The sequence below is a fragment of the Mus caroli genome, unplaced genomic scaffold, assembly GCF_978045245.1.
Source record: "Mus caroli unplaced genomic scaffold, Mus_caroli_1 scaffold_10, whole genome shotgun sequence".
Taxonomy (NCBI): Eukaryota; Metazoa; Chordata; class Mammalia; order Rodentia; family Muridae; genus Mus; species Mus caroli.
Genome location: NW_028227265.1, coordinates 50139704 through 50146264, shown reverse-complemented (window position 1 = coordinate 50146264; position 6561 = coordinate 50139704). Strand labels below are relative to the sequence as shown.

The following is a 6561-nucleotide window of genomic DNA, read 5'->3' as shown; positions in this document are numbered from 1 at the left end:
CATCGCCTACAGGCTGGCTCCAGACACCAAGAATGGACTGGCAGGTATGGGCCTTCCCCTTTAATAAGCACACTCTCTTAGTAAATGGAGGGCCTTGAACAGAATCATGTCTTGGCTCCATTAACCTTTTGCCGTCTAAGTCTCTTTCAGCCCCAGCCTGCCTCCCTGGTGTACCCGATCCTTGTAAGCCGCAGGCCAGCATACAACAGCCTTGGTCACTGTGCTTTATCACAACAATAAGAAAATCTCCAGTGTTCTTTGATTTGCTACACAGCCTCTGCCTCCATGTGCAGACAGTAGTCTTCTTCTCTGCTTCTAATTTTCATCTTAAAAACCATCATTCCTAGCCGGGCGTGGTGGCGCACGCCTTTAATCCCAGCACTCGGGAGGCAGAAGCAGGTGGATTTCTGAGTTCGAGGCCAGCCTGGTCTACAAAGAGAGTTCCAGGACAGCCAGGCCTATACAGAGAAACCCTGTCTCGAACCCCCCCCCCCCCAAAAAAAACCACCACCATTCCTGGTTAGGAAAGTGACCCAGTTACTGGAATGCTATCCTGTCATACACAAGACCTTGGGTTTGATCTCCAGCACCGCATAAGCCAGGTGTACTGACATTGGCAATTTAATCCTTGAAAGTAGAGGCAGGAGAATTGTGAGTTCAAGGCCATCCTTGGCTACATGGTAAATTCAAGACCAAGACCCACCTAGGGTACATGAGACCCTTTCCAAACACAAAAATAAGCCAGGCAGTGGTGGTGCATGCCTTAATTCCAGCACTCAGGAGGCAAAGGCAGGTGGATCTCTGTGAGTTTGATGCCATCCTGGTCTACAGAGTGTATTCCAGGACAGCCAGGGCTACACAGAGAAACCCTGTCTCAAAAAGCCAGATATAAAGAAAGAAGAAAGGGAAGGAAGGGAGGGAGGGAGGGAGGGAGGGAGGGAGGGAGGGAGGAAGGAAGGAAGGAAGGAAGGAAGGAAGGAAGGAAGGAAGGAAGGAAGGAAGGAAGGAAGGAAGGAGAACACCAGTTACACTGGATTCAGGTCTACCTTTCTGACCCTTCTGACCTTACCCTATGTAGCTTACAGTGATACAGTACCCTATTTCTAAAGAAATGTCACGGTCATAGGGACCCAAGATTAGGACGTCAAGATAACTTTGTATGTATTGTGTGTGTGTGTGTGTATGTTTGTGTGACAGAGAAAGAGGGGAGTATAGATATGCATGTGTATGATTGTGTGTGGTGTGTTCATGTTTGTGAGCATAGTCCCATGTGCCGTGGTATGCATATGGAGATGAGAGGGCACTTTGCTGTCTCTCCCTTCCACCTTGCTGGGCCTGTTGTGTAATTCAGACTAGCTGGCCCAGGAGCTTCCAGGGATTCTCCTGGCTCTGCCTCCCTGTCACATAGACACACTGCAAACCATATCCAGCTTTACATGGGTTCTGCAGATCCAAAATTCTTGTAAGACATTGCAATTCAACTAGACAAAACTGCTGGTGGCCTTCTAAACTGCTCAGAAATAGCTAAAGTTTATGCCTCTGCACTTATACCGGAGCAAACCAAGCCCCCGGTTTGTTTAAGTCTGTTCATTCACAGTGTGGAGCTCATTTCCTCACTGAAGTTGTTATTCCTATATACAAGCTCTAAGAATTTGAAGGCCATCAGCCAATGGAACCATGTGCTCAGAAGACAGTCTGTAACCTCTTAAGGACAGGCACATTATTCTCCTATTTGGGAGTGGTTGTGATGGGTGGGGCCTTCTGCTCAGCTAAGGGTTTTCTAGTCATAATTTAAAGATCAAAACTGTTTTCAAATGAAAGCTTGCCAGACTCTGAAAAGGTCAGTGGCCATGTATTCAGCAGCCAAATGCAGGTCCTCCCCTTCCTTAGACTCACAGCCATCTCAGTATATCTTCATTAGTCACCAGCTTACCTCCGTGAATGAGACTACAAATGCAGCCATTGTGCTCCTGTTACCAGAAGTGCAGTGTTCTTGTCCAACACAATCATGTTCAGTTTTATGGTGCTATCTCTCTGCCAGGTGTGGAGCTCGGACGCGCTGCCAGCAGCCAGTGCCGAACTCTGTCTGAAGCTTGAGGGAGTTGTTCGGAGGTCACAGAGTGTGTATGTGGCACTCAGAAACTAGCTGTGATTCACCCAGCTGAACCATGGGCCCCAGCAGCAAGGACTCAACACTGCTCCTACATCTCTGCTGGCCCCAGAGCCCTGGATGTGCACTTCGCTTGCAGTGAACTCCATAAAGGTTGTCATTAGAGAAAGGTGGTGTCCCCTCACTTGCTTTTAAAACAAATGGGGCCTAAATGTTAAGTCCACATAATCCATCTTTCCTTTTCTTCCCCAAAATATTTATTCTGTGCCAGTTTTGGGCCCAGCTAAATGAAGGCACTGGAAACCAAACAAATAAGGCACTATCCCTACCTCTGATTTAGTTACAAAGGAAGAAAATGAAATATTTAAAGGTCAGAACTTCTGAGATTCACTTAAGGATGGCATCAACGTGAAATCATATACGTACTAATGACGTCAAAGTTGATGTGAGGGCCAGAGAGATGGCTCAGTGGGTAAAGGCATCTTCAATGCAGGCCTGGCCACCTGAGTTTTATCCCTAGAACCAACATGGTAGAATGAGGGAACCAACATCTGCTAGATATCCTCTGCCACACACACACACACACACACACACACACACACACACACACACACGTCAGGATGTTTAGAAAACTATCTCAACAGACTCACACACAATAGAAGATGATAGCAGAACATGGGGTGGCTGGCAAGATGGCTCAGAGGATAAAGGGGCTTGCCACCAAGCCTGATGCCCTGAGTTTGATCTCCAGGATCAATATGGTGGAATGGGAGCTCTGACATCTGCAAAATTTCTCTGCTCTCCACATATGCTGCATGGATGTGTGTGTCTTCAAGCGCATTCACACACACACACATACACACACACATATACACACGGACAAAAGAGACACATTAAGGAATAAACATAATACATATGTGCTACATTAAGAAAGCATATTTCCAATGATAATACTAAAACTTATGGATTAGTTAACCAGTGAATGGGGGTGGGGAATGATACGTGACACATGATAAAAATAGTTAATTCTATAGCAATATAAATGCTATTAGTAAAATCCAAATTCATGCATTTAACAAAGTAACTGAGTTGCGATCCCAATCAAATTTCTATAGCATTAAAATTCTGGAGGGTGGGGTGCAGTGAACTTCATTGGTAGTATTCAAGAGAGTAGGGTAAGACTCTCCCCTTCCTCCGGGGATCTGGAATGGAAACTGTGAAGGAGATGCTCAGTGTCAGGAGCTGAGTTGAGACAGGGACTCCTCAGCAGCCCAGGACTCTCTTGCTCTTCTGTTCTGGCTGGGATGGGTGGTCCAGAGATTCTTACTCCTTGGAGGCCATGTAGGCCATGTGGTCTACTACCCTGCTGCTGTAACTGTGTTCATTGCCATACCAGAAAATGAGCTTCACAAAGCTGTAATTGAGAGCAATGTCAGTCCCAGCATCAAAGGTGGAAGAATGGTCATCATGTTAAAGTTGCAGAAAACAACCTGGTGTAGCCCAGGATGCTCTTTAGTGGACCCTCGGTTGCTGCCTCACCACCTTTTGTTGTTATCCTACTTAGCAGCTTTTTCTAGGAGCCATGTCAAATCCTCAGTGGATACATTGGGGATAGGAACGTGGAAGGCCATGCCAGTGAGCTTCCCATTCGTCTCTGGGATGACCTTGCCCACAGCCTTGACTGCACCAGTGAATGCAGGGATGATGTTCTGGGCAGCCCCACAGCCATCACACCACAGCTTTCCAGAGGCGCCATCCACAGTCTTCTGAGTGGCAGTCAGTGATGGCATGGATCACGGCCCTTCCACAATGCCAAAGTTGTCATGTATGACCTCAGCTGGGGGCTAAGCAGTTGGTGGTTCAGGAAGCATTGCTGATAGTCTTGAGTGAGTCATACATACTTCTCATGGTTCACACCCATCACAAGCATGGAAACATTGGCAGAAGGGGTGGAGATAATAACTTTTGGCCCCATCCTTCCAATGGGCCCCAGCCTTTGCCAAAGACATCATTAGATACCACAGCATACTCAGCACCAGCATCACCCCATTTGATGTTAGCAGGATCTTGCTTCGAGAAGATGGTGATGGTTTCCACATTGGTGACAAGGTTGCTGTTCTCAGTTTTGACTGTACTGTTGAGCTTGCCATAGATATAGTCATACTGGAACATGTAGGCCATGTATTTGGGGTCAGTGAAAGGGTCTTTGATGGTAGCAATGTCAACTTTGCCAGAGTTGGAGGAAGCTCTGATGACCAGGTGCTCAAAACAACCAAATTTGTTCACTTTGACCTTGGTCATCATGTCTCAGGGATGAAGTTGGCATGAGAAGATGTGACTGTCTTTGGAATGAGGAGGAGCAGAGAATCAAATTAAAATGTTTTAATGTGAAATCAGATATGCTTTAGGATATTAATAGAAATGAGTCATAAAAATGTGTGGAATGTGGTATTGTATGTGAACAGATACTTCTCAACTATTTTTTTCTTGAGTACTGTGGGACTCTCAACCCCTCTTATGCATTGATTCCAGGCACAAGTCTATATAATCCTCTTTGTAGAAAATGGGGGTGGGAATGATACTTAGGAGCCCAAAGGAATGTCGGGGTAGTGGAACCTATGTAGAGTCTCCAAGTTGAATCTGCAGTGCATCATTAAAATTTTTTAAGATAAACAATGCCATCATGCTAATTGGAAGTGAATTTGATGGAAACAACCATATGTAAATGAGAGGTCTTTGCTATGGAGCTATATAGAGTCCATGAGACAGCACTTACACATTATCAAGCACAGCTCTCAGTGACTGATAGATACAGCATCAGAGACTAACAGACAAATCCACTCCCTACTTCGTTTATATAAGAGGCACCCAAGTAGGCTGCATTTCCCAGCTTTCTCTGCAGTCAAGTATAACAACATGGCAACAGACATCAAAAATACATGAGTCAAAATAAATGACACTTAAAGCATTGAGTAGCTTCCTCTGACTGTCCCTTTTCTTTGAGTTGAAAGAGCTATAATTTGGGAGGCAGAGGCACGTGGATTTCTGAGTTCGAAGCCAGCCTGGTCTACAAAGCGAGTTCCAGGACAGCCAGTGCTATACAGAGAAACCCTGTCTTGAAAAAAAAAAAAAAAAAGAAGAAAGAAAGAAAGAAAGAAAGAAAGAAAGAAAGAAAGAAAGAAAGAAAGAAAGAAAGAAAGAAAGAAAGAAAACAGCTATAATGATTGCAAGCCAGCAGCTAAAGACACATTACCTTTGGGAATATCTTGTGGATACAGAGCCTGGGGCCCTTTGTGACCATATGGAAGAGTTGCTGATCCACCAGCCTAGACTACTGTGCTGGTTTATACTGCTTCTCTCACAGCAGGCCCACCTTTGCCCAGAAAAATGCCATCTTGTTTTCCATAACTGCTTCATTTTCCACATGTTTAAGCATTTAAAATATCTGCAATCGCCATACATGTTACTTTGCTCTGCTGTCTAGTTTTATGTCAACTTGACACAAGCTAAAGTCTTCTGAGGAGAAAACCTCAATTAAGAAAATGCAAAATAAGTAAATAAATAAATATATGAATAACAACATTTTTTAAAAGGAAAGGAAATGTTTCTATAAGATAGGGCTATAGATAGTTTGTAGGGCATTTTCTTAAGTAGTAATTGATGGGAGAAGGCCCAGCCCATTCTGAGTGTTAGCATCCCTGGGCTGGGGCTCCTGGGGTCTATAAAAGAGCAGGCTAAACAAATCACAGAGAGCAAGCGAGTGAGCAGCACCCCTCCATGGCCTCTGCATTGGCTCCTACCTCCAGGGTACTGCCCTGTGTGATTCCCTGTCCTGACTTCCTTCAATGATGGACTACAATGTGGAAGTATAAGCTGAATAAACCCTTTCCTCCCCAACTTGCTCGTTGGTCATAGTGACTCATTGTAGAAACAGAAACCCTCTTCCAGACATTTGCAATATGTTAACGTCACTTCTTATATTACAAATGCCTTCCAGCATTCAAAAATCATCCTCGAGGGTCTTAGGAGCTAACTCCCTAGTACTTGTCATGAAGGAATGAGGACAAGAGCTCACATCCCCATCCTCCATAGCCCAATGCTGTGTGGACATGACAGCCACCTCCTGAAGGCAGGAGAAGGTAATGCTGTGTACATGTCCTTAGAACAATCTAGCTAGCTAGACCAGCCATGAGTGAGCTCTGGGTTCAATTGAGAGACTCAGCTCAATGAATAAGATGGAAAAAGATATCACTACCAAGCCTCTGTATACATGCACACACATCCATCTATAGCACACAAACATACATTGTACATACACACACCACATACATATGCATGCAATAAATAAATATGTTTTAATTTTAAAATTGTCTTTAACTATTTGCTTTAAACTAAAAATTACTCATGGGAATTAATACAATGAAAGAACTCTTGAGAGTCCCTCATTGATT

At 44.5% G+C, this 6561-nt stretch overlaps 1 pseudogene; it reads right to left on the bottom strand.

Annotated features, from left to right (window-relative positions):
* Positions 1 to 3433: 3433 nt before the first annotated feature.
* LOC147002374 (glyceraldehyde-3-phosphate dehydrogenase pseudogene) lies at positions 3434 to 4411 on the bottom strand (annotated as a pseudogene).
* Positions 4412 to 6561: the final 2150 nt, after the last annotated feature.